The sequence below is a fragment of the Neofelis nebulosa genome, chromosome 3, assembly GCF_028018385.1.
Source record: "Neofelis nebulosa isolate mNeoNeb1 chromosome 3, mNeoNeb1.pri, whole genome shotgun sequence".
NCBI classification, from domain to species: Eukaryota; Metazoa; Chordata; class Mammalia; order Carnivora; family Felidae; genus Neofelis; species Neofelis nebulosa.
This window is the reverse complement of record NC_080784.1, coordinates 40326920-40351005: the sequence shown is the minus strand read 5'-3', so window position 1 is coordinate 40351005 and position 24086 is coordinate 40326920. Positions and strand designations below refer to the sequence as shown.

General features: G+C 36.5%; 1 protein-coding gene across 16 annotated transcripts in view; it reads left to right on the top strand.

The window, feature by feature from the left end:
- Positions 1–24086, top strand: part of PSD3 (pleckstrin and Sec7 domain containing 3) — a 747126-nt gene that overhangs the window by 8578 nt on the left and 714462 nt on the right. For all 16 annotated transcript variants that reach the window (XR_009259079.1, XR_009259078.1, XM_058720427.1 and 13 more), the window contains one exon: positions 22583–22631. The gene's annotated coding sequence lies outside the window, so the exon portion shown is untranslated. The remainder of the gene's footprint in view (positions 1–22582; positions 22632–24086) is intronic.

Sequence of the window (24086 nt, the reverse complement as noted above, 5' to 3'; positions counted from 1 at the left end):
CAACCACAGGAAAAAGTCTGGAAAACCTCCAAACGCATGGAGGTTAAAGAACATCCTACTAAAGACTGAATGGGTCAAACAGGCAATTAAAGAAGAAATTAAAAAATATATGGAAACAAATGAAAATGAAAATACAACAATCCAAATGCTTTGGGATGCAGCATAGGCAGTCCTGAGAGGAAAATACACTGAAATCCAGGCCTATCTCAAGAAACAAGAAAAATCCCAAATACAAAATCTAACAGCACACCTAAAGGAAATAGAAGCAGAACAGCAAAGACACCCCAAACCCAGCAAAAGAAGAGAAATAATAAAGATCAGAGCATAAATAAACAATATAGAATACAAAAAAAAACTGTAGAGCAGATCATTGAAACCAAGAGTTGGTTTTTTGAAAAAATAAACAAAATTGATAAACCTCTAGCCAGGCTTCCCAAAAAGAAAAGAGAGAGGACCCAAATAGATAAAATCATGAGTGAAAACGGAACTATTACAACCAATCCCTCAGAAATACAACCAATTATCAGGGAATATAATGAAAAATTATATGCCAAGAAACTGGACAACCTGGAAGAAATGGACAAATTCCTGAACTCCCACACACTTCCAAAACTCAAACGAGAAGAAATAGAAATTTGAACAGACTCATAACCAGTGAAGAAATTGAATCAGTTATCAAAAATCTCCCAACAAATAAGAGTCCAGAACCAGATGGCTTCCCTGGGGAATTCTACCAGACATTTAAAGCAGAGATCATACCTATCCTTCTCAAGCTGTTCCAAAAAATAGAAAGGGAAGGAAAACTTCCAGACTCATTCTATGAAGCCAGAATTACTATGATTCCCAAACCAGACAGAGACCCAGCAAAAAAAAGACAACTACAGGCCAATATCCCTGATGAATATGGATGCAAAATTCTCAATAAGATACTAGCAAATCGAATTCAACAGCATATAAAAAGAATTATTCACCATGATCAAGTGGGATTCATTCCTGGGCTTCAGGCCTGGATCAATATTCACAAGCCAATCAATGTGATACATCACATTAATAAAAGAAAAGAACCATATCATCCTGTCAATGGAGGCAGAAAAAGCATTTGACAAAATTCAGCATCCTTTCTTAATAAAAACCCTTGAGAAAGTCTGGATAGAAGGAACACATTTAAACATTATAAAAGCCATTTATGAAAAACCCACAGCTAATATCGTCCTCAATGGGGAAAAACTGAGACTTTCCCCTGAGATCAGGAACATGACAGGGATGTCCACTCTTACCACTGTTGTTTAACAGAGTGTTGGAAGTTCTAATATCAGCAATCAGACAACCAAAGGAAATAAAAGGCATCAGAATTGGCAAAGATGAAGTCAAGCTTTCACTTTTTGCAGATGACATGACATTATACATGGAAAACCCAATAGACTCCACCAAAAGTCTACTGGAACTGATACATGAATTCAGCAAAGTCGCATGATACAAAATCAATTTTTCAGAAATCAGTTGCATTCTTATACACTAATAATGAAGCAACAGAAAGACAAATAAAGAAACTGATCCCATTCACAATTGTACCAAGAATCATAAAATACCTAAGAATAAACCTAACCAGAGATATAAAAGATCTGTATGCTGAAAAGTATAGAAAACTTATGAAGGAAATTGAAGAAGATACAAAGAAATGGAAAAACATTCCGTGCTCATGGATTGGAAGAATAAATATTGTTAAAATGTCAATACTACCCAAAGCTATCTACACATTCAATGCAATCCCAATCAAAATTGCACCAGCATTCTTCTCGAAGCTAGAACAAGCAATCCTAAAATTCATATGGAACCACAAAAGGCCCCGAATAGCCAAAGTAATTTTGAAGAAGAAGACCAAAGCAGGAGGCATCACAATCCCAGACTTTAGCCTCTACTACAAAGCTGTAATCATCAAGACAGCATGGTATTGGCACAAAAACAGACACATAGACCAATGGACTAGAATAGAGACTCCAGAAGTGGACCCACAAAAGTATGGCCAATTAATCTTTGACAAAGCAGGAAAAAGTATCCAATGCAAAAAAGACAATCTCTTTAACAAATGGTGATGGGAGAATTGGACAGCAACATGCAGAAGAATGAAACTAGACCACTTTCCTACACCATTCACAAAAATAAACTCAAAATGGATGAAGGACCTGAATGTGAGATAGGAAACCCTGAAAACCCTAGAGGAGAAAGCAGGAAAAAATCTCTCTGACCTCAGCCACAGCAATTTCTTACTCGACACATCTCCAAAGGCAAGCACAAATGAACTACTGGGACCATATCAAGATAAAAATCTTCTGCACTGCAAAGGAAAAAAATCAACAAAACCCTAAGGCAACCGACAGAATGGGAAAAGATATTTGCAAGTGACATCTTGGACAAAAGGCTAGTATCTAAAATCTATAAAGAACTCACCAAACTCCACACCCGAAAAACAAATAATACAGTGAAGAAATGGGCAGAAGACATGAATAGACACTTCTCTAAAGAAGACATTCAGATGTCTAACTGGCACATGAACAGATGCTCAACGTCACTCCTCATCAGGGAAATTCAAATCAAACCACACTGAGATATCACCTCCCGCCAGTCAGGGTGGCTAAAATGAACAAATCAGGAGACTAGATGCTGGCAAAGATGTGGAGAAACAGGAACCCTCTTGCACTGTTGGTGGGAGTGCAAACTGTTGCAGCCACTCTGGAAAACAGTGTGGAGGTGCCTCAAAAAATTAAAAATAGAACTACCCTATGACCCAGTAATAGCAGTGCTAGGAATTTACCCAAGGGATACAGGAGTGCTGATGCATAGGGGCAATTGTACCCCAATGTTTATAGCAGCACTTTCAACAATAGCCAAATTATGGAAAGAGCCTAAATGTCCCTCAACTGATGAATGGATAAAGAAGTTGTGGTTTATATATACAATGGAATACTACTTGGCAATGAGAAAGAATGAAATATGGCCATTTGTAGCAACATGGATGGATCTGGAGGGTATTATGCTAAGTAAAATAAGTCATACAGAGAAAGACAGATACCATATGTTTTCACTCATATGTGGATCCTAAGAAACTTAACAGAAGTCCATGGGGGAGGGGAAGGATTAAAAAAAAGTTACAGAGAGGGAAGGAGGCAAACCATAAGAGACTCTTAAAAACTGAGAATAAACTGAGGATTGATGGGGGGTGGGAGGGAGGGGAAAGTGGGTGATGGGCATTGAGGGCACCTGTTGGGATGAGCCCTGGGTATTGTATGGAAACCAGTTTGACAATAAATTCATATTAAAAAAGAAAGAAACTTGAATTGCAGTTGTTAGGTGCAAGAGATCAATTAATTCTGTTGTTCTACCAATTCATTAGAAAGATGTGTCTAAGTTTTTCCTTATGGAAATGAATTAGTTCATATTGTAGTCTGTCAAGTTTTTCTTTATGTGTTTTGTAATTTAGTTCTTAGAAACATACATAATTAGAAATATTATTTCTCTCTCATGAATTGAAACTTTTATCATTATGTAAAGATTCTCCCTAGGTCTAGTAAATATCTCAATTATGGAATATTAAAAAAAATAAATAAAATAATAAGAATTGGTCTTAGAGAAAGTAAAGATGCAAACATAATAACAGTACAGGGAAGTGAAAGGGCGGTGCTCTGAGAATCAAAAGACAGGCATCCCACTTACAGCTCTGGTTCATCCAGGCGAATGACCCTGGTAAGCGCTGTCACCATTCCAGCCCACCTCTTGTTGCTGCACTAGATGTCTGAGTTTCTTCTAGTAAACAATGCTCTTCCTTATTTCTCTGAAGAAACAGCACATAGCATTATGAACTAGATTTGCAGCTCTGAATTTGCTTCCATAGTCCTTTAGTTTGGTTCAGGATTCCATCGAAGTCCTCTTGCAAACTGAAAACAACCCCTTGGATGATGGGAATCCTGGTTTAAAATGGACCTTGTACAACCAGGAAAATTAAAAGGGTCTAGATACATATGCTTTGTATCCTTACTTTATTGATTTAAAGACATTGATGAATTTAAATGTAAATTATTTATGAATTAAACAATAACAGCAAAATTTAAACACTCTTTGAGAAAGAACTTCTGAAGAAAAAATTTGTTAAAAAACTTAATTTATTTTACTCTTTTTATCCATCATCAAGATATTTCTAGTCATACTTCTCAAATTTTCTTCAAAGTATTTAATATGACCTGAGTTTTTATTTATGTTTTAAAAATTTTTTAATGTTTATTTTTGAGAGAGAGAAACATTGAGTGTGAGTGGGGGAGGGGCAGAGAGAGAGGGAGACACAGAATCCAAAGCAGGCTCCAGGTTCCGAGCTGTCAGCACAGAGCCTGAAGTGGGGCTTGAACTCACAAGATGTGAGAACACAACCTGAGCCGAAGTCGGACACTCAAACAACAGAGCTACCCAGGCACCCCGACCTGAGTTTTTAAAAGAATCTTGGCATGGGGCACCTCGGCGGCTTAGTCGGTTGAGCATCCGACTTCAGCTCAGGTCATGATCTCAAGGTTTGTGAGTTTGAGCACAGGGTCAGGCTCTGTGCTGATAGCTCGGGGCCTGGAGACTGCTTTGGATTCTGTGTCTCCCTCTCTGCTCTTCCCCTGCTCAAACTCTGTCTCTCTCTCAAAAATAACGATTAAAAAAATTAAAAAAAAAAAGAATCTTGGCATGATTTTTATCATTTAAAAAATATTTTACAATTATAAATGCTGATAAAAAATCTTTTATATTGTATACATAAGAATTTGTTTATGTTTAATTTGCATATTCTTTGAAGGCACCTAAGAAAAATAATATTTTGGAGAAAAGTTAAAGAATTGTTTTTAGTTCCACCTCAATTATCTTAAACTTCTGTTAATTAATTTATACATATATATGTAGTCTAATGACTGTTCACTTGTTTATTTACCTGTCTGCCATTTAAGAGTATATTAACAAAATATTTAAATACCCTACACATATACCAACACAGTCATGGTTAAATAAACCACCAAGATGAGAATAAACACAGTGATATATTCACATCAACTATGCTGATAAGACAGATATTAGCATTTATGAATTATTTTCACCTTATTTTTCTGGAGTACTAGTTCTTCACTCAAACTAGTAATTTCTCATTTTCCACTATTTACTTCTAGCTCTCCAAATTCATCCTTTTGTTATTTTCTGTTTACTTTTTATTTTTATATTCTACTGTTAATTCTTTCCCCAGACTTCAGCTGCTATTAAATTTCTTTTCTGGGATGGTTTAAAATCATTTTATTTTTCTTCATGGTTCTCTCTTTCTTCTCTATAATCTCGTGGCATTCTTTCCAGCATGCCATACTTTTTACAGAATTACATTGATTGCAGTTGGTCCTAAGCTTTATATTTCTGAGCTTTACACATAGCAAGATTGTGTTTGAAAGCAATCAATACCGTTAACTGCCCCCAAACTCAATCCTACCCTTGAATCTGCCAATAAAGCTATATGGGAATATAGGGATTAGGCAATAGTTTGTACTGAACAGTCTCTGCTGAGATATGACTGGTTCTCTTCCTAATGGAAAATCATGCTCACTTTCCCTTTTCATGGGGTAATACTTTTTCTTACTGTGTGATCTATTATCACTTTCAATCAACAAGGGAGATCCCATTGATCTGAGATGAAAAGGTACATAGCATGGTAAAGTTCTACCAGCATTAACACACCCCTTCCATATGTATAAGTACAAAGAAAAATTCTGAATCAAATTATAGAAAGAGGAATAAAATTAGCTCCAATGGACTTTTAATAAAACATATGTTATTGGGAGAAAAAAATAAAATTCTAGAGGATTCATTTGTCAATCTGTGAGTCTAAAAGTTTCATTAAAAAAAAGTAGAATCAAAGAATGTGTCAGCTGGAAAAGGCCTAGGGATCATCTAGGGGCCCACTCATTTTAAAGATGAGTAAATGAGGAAATGGGACTAGCCCAAGCCTCTGGAGGAATTACTGGTAGAGCCAGGAGTAGAACCAAGCTCACTTCAGTGCTCCCACTGGAATTTGTTGGGGGATGCCAGAATCAGTCACCTGCAATCCATTGCTGTAATAGAGTGTACTGAAACCTTCTGGAGACCTGGTGATTATCCCAAAATTGACTGAAAAAAATTGAAAAAATTATTCACAAAAATATATCTAATTCAAAGTTAAAATTCAAACTATGAAAAATGTCTATATAATTTCACCACAGTTTTTAGTCTTTTTAGTGTATTGGTGGTCTGTTTTTGTATGTTATAGTAAAGATACATTGAAGTTTCCCTTATAAATATATTTTTTAAGTTGGAGTTTGTGAGCAGGGATAGTTTGACAGAAACATTTGGGAGGAAATTCCACATTTCCAAAGCATGCCTTCAGTATAGGAAAAGAACAAATGTGTTGATTTTTCTTTCACGTGTGTTGTTTTGCTTAGGTCTTAGTCATAGCACAATATATGGAAAATTTTATTTTAGCAAAGGGAAAGAAATGGAACAATCATCTAAAGGAACAAGACATTTGGGCAAGAACCCAAGCACCTGGATGTCTAAAATATATAGTCTTGTTTGGAATAGACATTCTCTTCCTGTGTCTCTGACTTTCATAATCACAGATTGAAGTATACAGAAATCTAACTGCTTATATGTTTCTAGAACTAAACCTAACGTCTATCAAAAGGCCCCATTCTTCTTGGAGATAAAAAAAGTCAAGGATATTTTCAAACGACTTATCCCATAAAGGGTTAGGCTTTAAGTTAGCACTTTTGTATTTTTTTGATAAATACCCAGTAGTGTGGTCACCGGTTCATAGAGTAATTATATTTTTACCTTTTTGAGGAAACTCCATACTGTTTTCCAGAGTGGCTGCACCAGTTTGCATTCCCACTAACAGTGCATGAGGGTTCCCCTTTCTCCACCTCCATGCCAACACCTGTTATTTCTCATGTTATTGATTTTAGCCATTTTGACAAGTGTGAGGTGATATCTCATTGTGGTTTTGGTTTTTATTTCCCTGATGATGGAGTGATGTTGAGCATCTTTTCATGTGTCTGTTGGCCATCTGGATGTCTTCTTTGGAAATATGTCTATTCATGTCTTCTGCCCACTTTTAATTGGATTATTCATTTTGGGGGGGTGTTGAGTTTTATAAGTTCTTTATATATTTTGGATACTAATCCTTTATGAGATATGTCCTTTGCAATTATCTCCTCCCCAGTCCACAGGTTGCCTTTTACTTTTGTTTATTTCTTCCTTTGCTATGCAGAAGATTTTATTTTGATGTAGTCCCAATAATTTATTTTTGCTTTTGTTTCCCTTGCCTCAGGAGACCTATCTAGAAAAAAGTTGCTCTGGCTGATGGCAGAGAAATTAGTGCTTATGCTTTCTTTTATGGTTTCAGATGTCACATTTAGGCCTTTAATCCATTTTGAATTTATTTTTGTGTGTGATGAAAGCAAATGGTGCAGTTTCATTCTTTTGCTGTCCAGTTTTTCCTACAACATTTGTTGAAGAGACAGTTTTTTTTCTCCCCATTGGATATTCTTTCCTGCTTTGTTGAAGATTAATTGACCATATAGTGGATTTATTTCTCAACATACTATTCTGTTCCATCGATAAATGTGTCACTGGATTTTTGTACCAGTACCATACTTTCTTGATCACTATAGCTTTGTAGTATAACTTGAAGTCTGGAATTGTGATGCTGTTTTAGGATGGAATGTTCTGAATATATATGTTAAGTTCATCTCGTCCAGTGTGTCATTCAAAACCTATTTATTTTATGCTTAGATGATCTATCCATTGATGTAAGTTGGATGTTAAGGACCCCTATGATTATTGTATTATTATCAGTTAGTTCCTTTAGGCTTGTTATTAATTGTTTTATACATTTGAATGCTTTCATGTTAGAGGCATGAATATTTACAATTGTTAGATCTTGTTGGATCGTCCCTTTTATTATGATATAGTGCTCTTATTCATCTCTACTTACCATCTTTGTGTTAAAGTCTACCCTGTGCACTATAAGTATTGCTACTCTGGTTTGCTTTTGACATCAATTTGCATGATAAATATTTCTCCATCCCCTCACTTTCAATTTGCAGTGTCTTTAGATCTGAAATGATTCTCTTGTAGGCAGCATAGGGAGGGATCTCATTTTTTTAATCCATTCTGACGCCCTATGTCTTTTGATTGGAGCATTTACTCCATTTATATTCAAAGTAATTATTGATAGATTTGTATTTATTGCCATTTTATTACTCGTTTTGTCATTGTTTCTGGAGATTTTCTCTGATCTTCTTGTCTTTGTCACTTTTGGTCTGTCCTTTCCACTCAAAGAGTCCCCATTAATATTTCTTGCAGGGCTGGTTTAGTGGTAATGAACTCTTTTAGATTTTATTTGTTTAGGAAATTTTTTATCTCCCCTTCTATTCTGAATGATAGCTTTGCTGAATACACTGTTCTTGGCTGCAGACTTTTATCATTTAGCACATTGAATATATCATGCCCCTCCCTTCTAGCTTGCCAAGTTTCTGTGGAGAAGTTTCCAGGTAACCTTGTGGGTTTTCCTTGTAAGTTAAGAATTTCTTTTGTTTTGCTGCTTTTAGTATTTTTTCTTTGTCACTATATTTTACAAATATAATTACAATATGTCTTGGTATTGGCCTGCTATAGTTAATTTTGATGGGAATTCTCTGTGCCTCTTAGAGATGGGTGTCTGTTTCCTTCCCTAGATTAGGAAAGTTTTCAGCTATTATTTCCTCAAATAAATTTTCTGCCCCCTTTTCTCTCTCTTCTTCTGGGACTCCTATCATATGAATGTTATTATGTTTGATGGAGTCACATGAGTCTATTCTCATGTTGCATAATTTTTCTTTCTCTCTTTAGTTCAGCTCCATTCTTTTCCATTATTTTATCTTCTCTATCACTAATTCATCTCCCTGCTTCTTCCAGCCTGTTGTTCATTCCATCAAGCATGTTTCTAATCTTGTTTATTGCACTCTTCATCTCTGATTGATACTTTAACTTTTTTATCCCTGTTGTAAGGGTCTCACTGATGTCTCAAGCCCAATGAGTATCCTCACGATAGTTGCTTTAAATTCTCCACCAGACATATTACTTATATCTATTTCAATTAGATCTCTGGCCATGATCTTGTTCTTTCATTTGGGCTAAATACTTCCATTCATATTTTGTCTAAGTCTGTATCTTCTTCTCTGTGTTAGAAAAGCCAGTTTGTCTCCTGCTTCTGAAGGATGGCTTTATGAAGTGATTCATATAGTGTTCAGGCCCTGGCACTTCCAGGAGTGTCTCTGATGTATGCTGTGTGCTCTGCTATTGCGTTTTGGTTGTTCTATCCTTGATGCCAGTTGTCTGCAGAGGCTGTCCTTGCCTGCTATGGGAAGTGTTTGGTCCCTGGCCTGAATGTGGTGAGTTTTGACTAGGTGTGCCCTGGTCTGCTTGTTAAATGAGACCTGATACTACTTCCACTAGAACTGAAACCCCGTAGAACTCTCTGGTCAGGAGACATGACATGGAAAGGGGTTTCTCCTGGTCTTCTCTGAAAGGGGCCTGCTGCACTGGGATGGAGGCGTGCTTGACTGAGAAGAGCAGCCCCACCAAAGTGCAGAACTGTGGCACTTGGAATAAGCAAGATAGGCAGCCAATGTCAGCACTTCACTGATTTTTGTAGATGGGTCTGTGTTTATGCTGATGGTGGGGGAAGAAAATGGCACCAGCCATCTCCTTTGTCCCCAGAGAGGTGTCTCCGTGAACACTGACTCTCAGGGACATGCTTCAAGAGCAAATAATCTCTCCACTGTGTGTTTCAGGTGCTCTTCAACTTGCAACCCAGGTTGTTTGTCTGCCATCTCACCAGGAACAGGGCAGTGTCCTCTGGTCTATATCCCAACCAATCCCACTGATCTTTAAAATTCCAGGCTTTATAAGCCCCACTGATTGCAAGAACTCATATAATTTAGCCCCTCTCATTTTCCAAGCCAACAGCTTCAGAGAAATGTCCTTTTTGTGCCTTCCCCTCAGTGCTCCTCTCTCTCTTGCCCTTCTCCATGACCGTGGCGCTCTCCCCTCTGCAGAAACTGTGATCCATTTTTCTCCTAAACTACATTTCCACACCTCCTACCTTCTCAATGTGGACTCTTCTCTCTTTTTAGTTGTGGAGTTTGTTCTGACAATTTCTGGGTTATTTAGGATGATTTGATAGTTATGTGTTTGTAGGATGAACCTAAGCTGGGGTCTTTCTATTCTGCCACCACCTTCTTTTACTTCAACAGACTCTTACCTATAGAGAACAAACTGATGGGTACCAGAGGGGAGGTGGGTGGGGGCATGGGTGAAATAGGTGATTATGGGGATTATGGTGATTAAGGAATGCACATGTTGTGATGAGAACAGGATGATGTAGAAAAGTGTTGAATCACTATATTATACATCTGAAACTAATATAACACTGTATGTTAATTGTACTGGAATTAAAATTTTTTTTTAATTTTTTTTCAACGTTTTTTATTTATTTTTGGGACAGAGAGACACAGAGGATGAACGGGGGAGGGGCAGAGAGAGAGGGAGACACAGAATTGGAAACAGGCTCCAGGCTCCGAGCTGTCAGCACAGAGCCCGACGCGGGGCTCGAACTCACAGACCGCGAGATCGTGACCTGGCTGAAGTCGGCCGCTTAACCGACTGCGCCACCCAGGCGCCCCTAAAATTTAAAAAATAAAATGGCAATAGGATTTTTAAAAAATCTAGTGAGTTCCAAGTAAACCTATTGCTGCATGGGTTCTTCAGTCGTGTTAGGATTTTCCCTGACTCTTTTTTCCTACTTTGAGGGATGATGTAAATTTCAGAGGCTTGTGTAGTATCATATTCAGAACAGAAGTATCATTTGAGGAAAGTACAAGAGCTCTAGTTGTTGTCTGTCCTACAGTGGCACCTAGTGAGAAGAACAATTTGCCTAGTCATTGGGTGTGGACCTCTGCATACTGTTGCTTGCTGGGGTGAATTCATCCCTATCTCAGTGTAGGCTATAGGAACCACACCCTTATCTCAACCAAGAGACACTCTTCATATGTCCTCAAATAAGACTACTGGCTTTTCTTTAAATACATGTCCCCATTTCTCTGTCTTTGTCCACACTATCCCCTCTATTTGTAAAGGTCTTCCCCACTAAATATTCTTGTCTCAGAACATTATCCAGTCTTAAAAAGGCCACAGTGGGCCCTTATGCCTGTATGACTGCATTCTTACCATGTGGGGTCACACTGCCCTCTTTGATTCAGGCTCATGTAAACTGTCCAGAACCTATAGGCACTTTTGACTTGGGCCCTAAACTACTAACTTTTATATTCAGTTTTTAAATTTAACTCATCACAGACAAGGTGAAAAAAAAATCTGACTAGAGTTGTTACAAATAAATGTAAGAACAGAATGAAGAATCGAAAGGCCTGCTCCCATGTCCCAGGGCTACCACGTAACAGGCTGTGTGACTGAATGAGTTCCTCAGCTTCTCTGTGCCTCTGGTCCTCACCAGTACAATAATGAGGAATGGGATTAAGGTAGGAGAGGTCTCTTCCAACACTCAAATCCGTGGAGACAGCTTTCTGACAGTGCCACCTCTCCTCTGAACTCTTCCCTCAAGTGGGGTCGTGATCTCCATGCAACTTGATCCATGTACTCACCTTGATGCACTTCTGTGCTCAGGGAAAAGTAATCTCTTCACCTCTGGAAGCACTCTGGTGTGAGTACCTTATATAACTGAATGAGAGAGAGAGAGAGAGAGAGAGAGAGAGAGAGAGAGAAGAAATAAAGAAAAGGAAAGAGAAAATAATTAACCAACCAAAAAATTTAAGAAGACAATATTTGTAAACAACTAGAAATCTACAGTATATTAGGGTTCATTCTATGAAATTACATCAGCATTTTAAATTACCTTCACCTTAGTCTTCATTGTATTTTACTGTTATACTTATCTAAGCTGAAAACTGACTACATTATGTTAAATTGTATATATCTTTTGCTTTCAATCAATATACAATTGGGTTTTCATCTCCTCAAATGAAGGTTCTATGATCTCTCTGAGTCAGAAATAATATTTTTTGCTCTAAACCTCTTATGTTTTATATTTTTCATATCACTCACCACCTATTTTGTATTTGATTTATTTTTGTCCTTTTGTATTTTACCTTCTAGACTATAAAGTGGTTGACAATAGAAGAGACCAAGTTTTGTCTATTAAAGAATAGCCACAGAATCAAATGCATGGTACTACTCAAAATATGTTTTCTGAATGAATAAAATGATAATTGCATTATTCAGCTTTCACTATGATAAGTTGCGTAAAAAAAAAAAATCAGTGGAATGCAAACATTTATTTCTTCCTTGAAGATCATGGACAGTCAGGTAGCTCTGCTTTGGGCTGATAGTCACTTCAGTTCTGCTTCACATGTCTTTTGTCTGAGACTCAAGCTGAAGGAGACACTTCTATCTGGAATGCTCACTTCTAGTTGGATAGCTATAAGAAGGTTGGCAGAAAATCCCAAAGCTTCCTCAAGCATCCATTTGGAATTAACAGGAGTCACTATTGCCCTCACTACTTAGCCAAAGCAAGTCACCCAGACAAACCTAACTTCACTGGGAAATATATTTCCCTTAGGAGTGAGGTAGGAAAGATTCAGAATTAAGGGAATACTTACTAACAAATAATATAATCCACCACAAAGACATTGGAGAATACAGGATGGAAAATAAGCAGCTCCACAAGAAAGCTTCAGGGCTATAGCAACAGTGCAACCAACCTAAGTAAGTGCCCTAAAAAACCTCTTTCACATTAATTTTCCATCCTTATATCCTTTCCATCCTTTCCATCCTTATATACCTTCTAATTAGTTAGGACGTTGAGATATATATATATATATATATATATATATATATATAATCTGTAGCCTGCATGAAAAATATATATAGATGAAGTAAAACTCAAATCAGCTATGGAATAAAATGCAGGTTTCCCCCCCCCCCCCAAAAGACTAAGAATGAACAGTTCCTTTCCATTTTAGACCCAGGCTTAGGGAAAAAATGGATAGAGCAGCCTCCATGGAATTAAGTTAATTTAAAAATTTTTGGAGGGGGCACCTGGATGGCTCAGTCAGTTGAGCATCTGACTCTTGATGTAGGCTTAGGTCATGATCTCATTGAGCCTTGCATCGATCCCATCCACACTCAGTGTGGAGACCGCTTATAATTATCTCTCTCTCTCTGCTCCTCTCCCCCATTCAAGGTCTCTCTCTCTCTAAAATAAAAATTTTTTAAAGTAAAAAAAATTTTTTTGATATATTTTTGAGATATAATTTTGCATATCACAAATGTCACCAATTTAGAGTATTCAATTCAATGGTTTTAATATATTGAAAGAATTGTGCAACCATCATCACAATCTAAATTTAGAAAATTTTTCTCCTCAACATAACTGGTACTCATTAGCATTCTCTGCTTAGTACCCATCCCCTAGCCATAGGCAACCACTAATCTACTTTCTGTGCAATTAGATTTTCCCTCTCTGAACATTTCATAGAAATGGATTCATACAGTATGTTGTCATTTATGACTGCTTTCTTTCACCTAGCATAAGTTTTTAAGGTTTGTGCATGCTGTATCAGTACTTCATAATTTTTTACAGCTGAATAGTTTTCCATTGTTTGGATATACCACATTTAGCTTATCCATTCATCAGCTGATGGACATTGAAGTTCTTTTCATTTTTTGACAATTATAAACATTGTGTATAGGCTTTTGTTTTCATTTTTCTTGGATATATATGAAGAAGTGGAGTTGCTGGGTCATATGGTAATTCTATCAACCTTTTAAAGAACTGACAAACTGTTTTCTAAAGCAGCAGCACTATTTTATACTTTAATCAGCAATGTATAAGGTTCCCAATTTCTCCACATCTTCACCAACATTTTTTATATCTGTCTTCTTGATTCTAATATCCTAGTGATAGCTCACTGTGGTTTTGATGTGCATTTTCTAAATGGCCAATGCTGTTGAACACCTTTTCATGTGTTTATTGGGCATTCATATACCTTTGTTTAAGAAATACCAACTGGGGGCACCTGGGTGGCTCAGTTTGTTGAGCATCCGACTTTGGTTCGGGTCATGATCTCATGGCTTTGTGGGTTTGGGCCCCGCATAGGGCTCTGTGCTGATAGCTTAGAGCTTGAGGCCTACTCTAGAATCTGTGTTTCCCTCTCCCTGCCCCTTCCCCAGCTCACACTCTGTCTTTCTCTCTCTCAAAAATAAATAAAATATTTTTTTGAAAAAAGAAATATCAATTGAAAGACATTGCTCATTTTTAATTGGGTTATTTGTTTCTTTATTATGGAATTCTAAGAGTTCTTTATATATTCTGGTTATCAGTCCCTCATCCAGTGAGCAATTTGCAAATGTTTTCTCCTGTTCTATGGTTTGTTTGTTTGTTTGTTTATTTTTCATTTTCATGATGGTTTCATAGAATGAAGTCCTTTTGTCTTAGCTTTTAAGCTTTCCTTCTTTCATGCCGATGCATCTGTACTGCTTTAATTGTGATGAGATGCTAGACTGGGTGCTGAAGGCTATGACTTCACATGGCTTTGTCCCCATACCTTGACTTCTCTGTTCATTTTGTCAGCATAAAGGATGTTAAATTAGTACTGGCTGAGATTACCTCCTTAAACAGAAACATAAATCACACTTCCTCTGTTTGCATACCATCTACACTTGAATGAGCCTTGAACAGCTGGATGAGCCACAATTCAACTGTGACTTGACTAGAAGCCCCTAGGGCAATGTCTACCCTCACTTAGAGTTATTTCAACTTTAACTGAAGGTCAAGGTTATCAATGCCTTTCAGTTTAAAGAAGAAACATCACTGCTAGTTCTCCTCTGAGTGATATCACTAGAGAATTTGTTTTTGTTATATTAAGAACTATTTAACTCTTCACATTTAGTCCCAAATAATCTAATCTGGAAAGGCTCAGTTTACTTTTCACAGACTTTAAGTCAAGTATCTCCTTTGGAGTGGTGCAGAGGTACCAGAGAAAGCTTCATTATTTCCAGTTAATGTTCCATGACCATGCCTGTGTATTTTCCATCCTCTGATCTAAAACCTAAAGATATGAAATGACCTAATGGAAAATGCTAAACCCATAAATTTCCAAGCATGAATGTGACTTTGTAAACCTGAAATCCCTCAAGAGACCTTTGTTTCCAATATGCAAGAGGGTTGTGCCATGCAAAGCCTGCTTTTAGTTGCAGGCAGTCTTTCAATTAGCAAATTGTAAGCTTGTGGGAGCTATTATAGGTCAAATGTTCTTAAATTTATTAATAAAACTGACTGGAAGCTCAGAACATTTAGGAGCCATTGACAGAACTTTCAGAGCTGTTGGATCTGCTGTGGACAAAGTTAGAGATACTAGTTTTGCCACCATTATTTCCCAATTTCCTCTTTTAATACATTGAAACTTACTTAAAAACATGAAGTTGTGTGCATATAGCCAACCTCTGTGGGACGGTGACAATGCATATTGTCTCAGGTAGAATTTCCCAGAAGAGGTCCTGAAACAGAGATGACTCCCAGGGGGATTATTGGGTGAGCTCTCAGAAACCGCTCCTGTAAGAGAATGAGGGACATGGGCACACACTGTATTCTCAGCATCTGGGGTGTGCTGAAACTTAACACTAGTTATAGGACGGAGGCCAAAAAGTGAGGTGGGGGCAGGTCTGATGGGGACACATACCTTGTGGGTAAAGGTTTCTACACTGTCTTCAAGTAAGAGGGGAATGCTGCTCTTAATAGGGAAGGGTGGCCCACTTCTGCAGAAGTTTGGGGAGTTAGGAGTTTCAAGATTGAAGGGCAAGCTAAAATCAACTCAGATGTCCTTGGCCGGAAGTTTCACCTTTTTTTGGAGGTCTGCTGTTCTCACAATTAGTCCTGAGCCTGGTAGTCACCTTTCTCTGTTTTCTCTGTCTAGCATTTGAGAGCCTTTTTGTATGCTTCAAGGAGGTCCTCTTGCGTCCGCATTTGGCTCTCACTTGTCTGTAAATTGCTCTCAGGTTTTCACTATCTTTTCTAGAATATCAACCTATCTTTGTAATAGCTACTGAATTACATTGTTACTATTTTCTCCAAACTTTTGACACATCTAGTACTTTATACCAGCTACCGGCATTTCCTTCCCCTGGTATAACCATTTCAATTTGCTACTGGTGAAAGTTTTAACAACCACAGTAAGTATTAGTGTCCTATGGCTGCCATAATAAAGTGAATGGCTTAGACAGAAATTTATTCTCTCATGGTTTTGGAGGCTGAAAGTCTGAAATCAAGGTATCAGTAGAACCATGCTTCTCCTGAAGACTCTAGGGGAGAAGTTTTCCTCCTCTTCCTATTTCTAGAGGTTCCTGACATCTCTTAAGTTGTGGCTACATGACTTCATGCTCGGCCTCCATCTTCACGTGCCTTCTTCCCTATTTGTCTCTCTCTGCATATTTCCCCTTTTTTCATAAGGATGACAATCATTGGACTTAAAGCAATCCTGAATCTAAGATGATTTTATCCGGAGATTCTTAACTAATTAACATTTTCAAAGACTATTTCCTTTTTTAAAAAAGTTTTTTAATTTTTCAAGTTTTTATTTAAATTCTAGTTAGTTAATATACAGTGTAATATTAGTTGCAGGACTAGAAGTTAGTGATACATCATTTACATGTAACACCCAGTGCTCACCACAACAAATGCCCTCCTTAATACCCATCACTTATTAAACCCATCCCCCCTGCCCATCTCCCAGAAATCCTCAGTGTGTTCCCTATAGTTATGTGTCTCTTTTAGGGTTTGCCTCCCTCTATTTTTTCTTTTCTTTCCCCTATGTTCATTTGTTTTGTTTCTTAAACTCCACATATGAATGAAATCATATCGTATTTGTCTTTCTCTGACTTATTTTACTTAGCATAATACAATCTAGCTCCATCCACATCATTACAAATAGCAAGATTTCATTTTTTTTGATAGATAATATTCCATTGTATATATATATACTGTATCCTCTTTATCCATTCATTAGTTGATGAACATTTGGGCTCTTTCCATAATTTGGCTGTTGTTGATTATGTTGCTATGAACATCGGGGTGCATGTGCCCCTTTGAATCAGTACTTTTGTATCCTTTGGGTAAAAGCCGAGTAGTACAATTGCTGGGTTATAGGATAGTTCTATTTTTAACTTTTTGAGGAACCTCCATACTGTTCTCCAGAGTGGCTGCACAAGTTTTCATTCCCACCAATAGTACAGGAGGGTTTCCCTTCCTCCACATCCTCACTGACACCTATTGTTTCTTGTGTTGTTAATTTTAGCCATTCTGACTGGAGTGAGGTGATATCTCATTGTAGTTTTGATTTGTATTTCCCTGATGATGAGTGATGTTGAGCATCTTTTCATGTGTCTGTTATCCATCTGTATGTTTTCTTTGGAAAAATGTCTATTCATGTCTTCTTCCCATTTTTAAATTGGATTTTTGTTTTTTGGGTGTTGAGTTTAATAAGTTCTTTATAGATTTTGGATATCAGCCTTTTATCAGATATGTCATTTGCAAATATTTTCTCCCACTCCACAGGCTGTCGTTTAGTTTTGTGGATTGTTTCCTCTGCTGGGCAGAAGACTTTTATTTTGATGATGTCCCAATAGTTTATTTTTGCTTTTATTTCCCTTGCCTCAGGAGACATATCTAGTAAGAGGTTGCTATGGCTGATGTCAAAGAGGTGGCTGCCTGTGTTCTCCTCTAGTATTTTGATGGTTTCCTATCACACATTTAAGTATTTAATCCATTTTGAATTTATTTTTGTGTATGGTATAATAAAGTCAAAGACCCTATTTCCAGATAAGGTCATCTTCTGCGGTTCTGGATGGACATGAATATGGATGGTGGGGGAGAACACTATTCAATCCACTGTAGATAGCCAGTTTTGCCAGGGACTACTTGTGCTCAGTTTATCACTGATTAGAAGCTCTTCATTGCTAACCAGATGGCAAGCAATCCAGTTCCAAAACCCCATATTACCTTTGTCATCCCACTCCTGATACCAACCTCACAAGTTTCATTCTCCAGGAAACAGACCCTGAAACAGAATTTAGCCCACAGAATATTAATTAGGGAATGCTCTTGGTACCTGTGGAAGGGAAGGAGAGGTCAAGCTGCAACAGCCTTAACCAATCCCACAGGAAGCTTTGGAGCTAACCTAAAATCCCCTGTCATAGTCATCCTGGGTTGGGCCAAAACTGTTAGATGGTTATGTACCAACTTCTATTAGTCACTGGATATGCACTACTCTGGGAAAGGCTTGACCTTGAATGAGGTGGCTCTTTGTAGCTGAAGTAATCTCTGGAGGGGCTGGCAACCAAAGACTGTCTGCTGACATACTCCCAGCAGTGGGCAAGAAGTCCTTCCTTCAAGGAGATTTGGGTGGTATGTCATTGTGTCGACCACAATACCTGAGAGGTGAGGATAATAGGGTGAAAATGGAATTACAGTTCAGTGAACACCCAGGCATATCCAGTTCTGAATCTCATGACATAGGACCCATTCTGGGCCCCACTATTTAATGAGTACAGCCTACCAGACCTTAGGAGTAGTTCAAAAGCTGAGCCAGGTTTAACACACAGCAAGAAAATCTCTGTGGAGTTAGAAAATGCAGTGGCTATCACTATATGACTTGGGATATAGTTGTATAATTATGTTAGAGAACAAATAAACTGATATTCAGGAAAAGTTAATTGACTTTCCCAAAGTCATCTAGTTATGGAGGTGAATATGAACTTTAACATTTTTAGTCATTTTAAAAGTTATTAAATATCCAAACACACATACAACTGTGGAAAATAATTTAATGAACACCCAGGAGTGCACAACCCAACTTTAAGAAGTCCTAACATTTGGTTGTATTTGCTTCATATACTTAAAAAAAAAAAATCTTGGGGTGTCTGCCTGGGTGGCTCAGTTGGTTGAGTGTCTGACCTTGATTTCAGCTCAGGTCATGATCCCAGGGTCATGGGACTGAGCCCCACATCAAGCTCCTTGCTTAAGCAGGGAGCCTGCTTAAGATTCTCTCTCTCTCTCTGTCTCTCTCTGTCTGTCCCTCTCCCTATCCCTCTCCCTGGCTTGCACTAGCACTCTCACTCTTTCTCAAAACAAACAAACAAACAAAAAAAAACTTAACAGTTAAAGAAAGCTTTTACATTTATTACTCTGACCCTAATTCTCCCTCTCCTTTTACAGAAAGAACTAGTATGAATTTAGTGTTTATCATTCAGATGACTTTTTTGTCTTACACTATCTATGAATGTGTCCATAAATAATTAATAATATTATAAAGCATGTCTCAAGCTTTATATAAGTGAATCATACCAAATTTATCATTCTGCAACTCACTTTGTTCATTCAAAATTATGTTTTTGAGATTTATTATGAGATTTAGCCATGTTGATACATGTAACTCTATTAATTTAAACTATTTTATAATATACTATTCAATGAAAATGCTATATATATATATATGTATATTCTTTTATTATTGGACATTTGGATTGTTTCCAATTTTCACTTTTATGAACAATGCTGCAATGAAATTCTTGTTCGTGTCTCTTAGAGCACATGTGAACGAACTGGTGAGTATATATTTAGAAATGGAGTATTGGCTTTTGGGACATGTACATCAGGGCTGGGACCAGGGTGAAGCAAGCAAAGTACATGGAGCACAGTTTTCAGGAGGACTTCATTCTCAGGTGCTAACCTGCACTCACATGATCCTGAGAGTGCATGCCTACTTCAGTGTCGTGCCCTGGGCACCTGACTTGACTCATCCTGGTAGACCCCAAGAGCAAACATTGTGAGCTTTCATAAATATCACCAAGTTGCTCCTCCATATGTTTGAACCAATTTACTTTCTCACTGGCAACTTGTGAGAGTCCCATTTATATCACATTCTTGTTAAATTTGATGTCAGACTTTAAAATTTTTTGCTACTCTGATGGATGTGATCCAGTTCGTTAGTTTAATTTACATTTTGTTTATTACTAGTAAATTTGAGCACATCTCCTAAGTTTATTAACCGTTCAGATTCCTTTTTTTATGGCTTGCCTTTCATATTGTCTGCCTGTTTTTCTATTGTATTACTTATATTTTTCTTACTGGTTTATAAGTGTTCTTATGTTCTGGATCCTAATTCTTTACATTCTATGGGTTGCAGATATTTTATCCTAGTCTGTCCTTAGTCTTTTATTGTGTCTTTTGTCATATAAAAGTTTTACATTTTATTATACTCAAAAGTATTTATTGTTACATCTGTTGATTGTATTTTTCTCTTCCCCACCCCTGAACCTGGTGTTATAAAAGGTATCTTTATAAATTTTACTCTGAAATCAACAGTTTTACTTTTTACATTTGTTTTTAGTACACTTGAAATGTATTTTTGTGGATGATATAAAGTTTCTACATGAATAACCAATTTTCATAAAGATAATCACTAAAATGTTTGAAAAATATTCCTAATTTTTGACTCAGAAATTATATGATTAAGATTTATCCCAGGGGCACCTGGGTGGCTCAGTCATTTAAGCATCCAACTTCGGCTCAGGTCATGATCTCGTGGTTCATGAGTTAGAGCCCCACTGTGCTGACAGAGCCTGGAATCTGCTTCATATTCTATGTTTCCCTCTCTTGCTGCACCTCCCTCATACTCTGTCTCTGTATCTCTCAAAAATAAATAAAACATTTTTAAAAATGTAAAAGATTTATCCCAAAGAAAGGAAAAGAGGTGTATGCAGAGTTACTAGGATGAAGATCACATCATTCCTTATTATATGGAAGAATTGCAGATAATCCAAATATTTAACAGTGGAAGAATGGGTAAAATGAATTTGATTATTGTTATATAATGCTATATAGTTATAAAAATAACACTTTTGAAGAAAATTAAATGACATGGCAATAAACTAATGATAGAGTCTCATGTGGAAAAGGCCAGTTAAAGCCGTGTATATGTAGGGAATGAATAAATCATGGGGAAGGAAGGTACAGCATAGGGAATACAGTTAATGGTATTGTAATAACGTTGTATGGTGACAAGTGGTAGCTACACTTGTGGTGAGGGTGAGCATAGAATAAAGTATAGACTTGTGAAATCACTATTTTGTACACCTGAAAATAATGTAGCATTGTATGTCAACTAGACCTCAATTAAAAAAACCCAGTGTACATGATTTAATCTTATTTTGAAAAGAAAAAATATATATACACACAAGATAAGCTGAAAAGTTATTTATTGAACTATTAACAGTTGTTGTCTCTGGGTCATGAAATTATGGGTGGGTGATTTTATTTTATTTACTTCTCTTTTCACAACTATATTTTCTATGTATTATATATTTTACTTTTATATTTATATATTTTTATATTTATATATTTTACTTAATATATTTTACTTTTTAATAAAAAAATGGAAGTTATTTAAAAATAATCATTTCAAGGATTAAGGTTAACAGAGTACTCTTATCTGATTAATGAGGAACAAGTAGACTTTGTTATCTGTAATGTGGTTACAGTGATTGAAAGCCCAGAATCTTAATGACAGGACTGAAGTCAAGCATCCTGCCCACAGTCCTCCATACTTATATGACTACATGTCCTGATTTGGTGTTCAGAAAGCATAATTACATTACACCTACATTATGGGTGCAGAGGTTGTTGAAACCATATAGACTTTCAAGGCAATATCATAACCATTTTTAATCAGGATTTATTTTTATACAAGTAGAAGTCAAAATTGCGGTTCAACAACTAAAATTTCATGAGATAAGTGTAGGCATTCTGGCAGTTATGAAAGACGCCATCTTCTTTGAGAAGAGACAGGAAGTTTCTTACCACAGAAGGATGTCATATATGATTTGAAGACAGCTGCTCTTGAAATTGTGCAGTAAGTAGAAAGTCCAAAATTTCTCCCAACCCCCAGCAAGACACATATGCAAGATGTTTTGTGCAAAAGAAAAAAAAAGAAAGAAAATAAAAGAAAAAGAAAGAAAAAATCCTGAAAAGTTAAAGCTAGAACTATAATTTTTTATATTCTGAAAATTTTTAAAGTCATTAAAAGTAGTAAGATTAATTTAATAGATACATTGTACCCAGAAGTGTGCTAGTCAAGGTTAACAACTGACACTCCAGAGGAATAAAAAACTTCTGCTTTGTTCCATTTGCTGATTTCTGTGATGTAAATACTTCCCCCGTGGCCAATTCAAGCCATCGTGGTGACATCCTTGAAAAGGGAGTTGGGGAGAGATGCACAAAATTCACTCTCCCTGTGTGATCCAGATCCAGCACACCACTGATTGTACCCCAATAGCCATAATTACAAATATTAACAATTTTTTCATGACATTTTCCACAAAGGAAATAAAACATTATGAACAATGTTGAAGTCCTCCTTGTTTGTCTTCACAGATCCACCTCCTTATCTTCCTTCCCCAGAGACACCACTATCAAGAATCTGGTATGTATTCTTCCAGACTGCATTTTCATACCTTTATTACAATATATATGTAGTCAAAGCAATAATTATGCTTTTCATATTTTGAATTTTACCTACTACTATCATATTATACATATTCTTCATCTTCCTTTTCTCTCACATTATGTTTATGAAGTTTATTCATATTGTTACATATAGAGGTGGTTCATTTTTTATAACTGCTGATTGTGCTCAATTATTTGAAAATACCACAACTTATTTATCCATCCTCTTATTAATAGACTTTTAAGTTGCTTTCAAATTTTGGTAATACAAGTGATGTTGTAACTGCTCTAGATATATCTCAGTATGTAAAGTTACAATGCTCAGAATTAAAACAAATGAATTGTAGGGGATGGTAATTTTCTACATTAGTAATATTGACAAATACTACAAATTATTCCCTAAGTTGTTGTACCAATTCATACTCCAGGTAGAAATATATGAGTATTTCTTATTTTCATATTGAAAATATTTCATATTTTCATATTGAAAATATTTCATATTTTCATATTGAAAATATTTCATATTTTCATATATGAGTATTTCTTATTTTCATATTGCCAATTTAGAGTATCACAGGGATTTTTAAATGTCATCAACCTTAGGGTATGAAAAAGAACTTGGTTCTAACTGGCACTTCATGGATTACTAGTTAGTTTGAACATTGTATTAGGGTGAAGGCTAAGCTACTGTAACACATAGACCACACAGATATAGTAGTTTTTAAAAAGGACATTTCTCTCTTGTATAACAATCTTATGTTGGGTAGTCCAGGCTGGTAAGGTGGCTTGACTCCACAGTTATTCAAGGATCTTTCCTTTTGTTTCACTACTATCCTGTAGGTCATCATCCTTGTCTTCATGGTTACAGTTAGCTTGTTGCCACATAACAACTTTTGGGAAAAGATTAGAGAATTTTTGGAAAAACATTGTTCATAGGCAAATAAGGCAGAAGCTGCACACATCCCTTCCACTCACATTCCACTGGCCCTACTTAGTTTTATAGAGGCGTAGGTGCATCCTTAGTAGGATGCTGGGAAATGTCGTCCTTTGCTGGACAACCATGTGTCCAGGAAGAAGGGAAGAAGGTAGGAACTAACATTCCTTCTTAAGCAGGTGTTTGTTGACCTTTTGGGCTTTATCTTCTATGACTCAACTGGTAATACATTTTGTCCATTTTAATTTTGTTTGCTTTTTCTTATTGATTTATAGAAATTCTTTATATGTGGTAGTTTGCTTACTTACAATAAATTTGATCACCTAAAATGTATCAGTACACATATATCAATAAAGGAATTTTAAAATATTCTAGTGTACATTTAAAGGAATTACTTGTTATTTAAACTAGTCATATCACATTCTTTTGATAAATTAAGATTTCCTTTATAAAGTAAATAATTCCCACTCATCCCAATTTTCTTTTTTCTGGAAATAT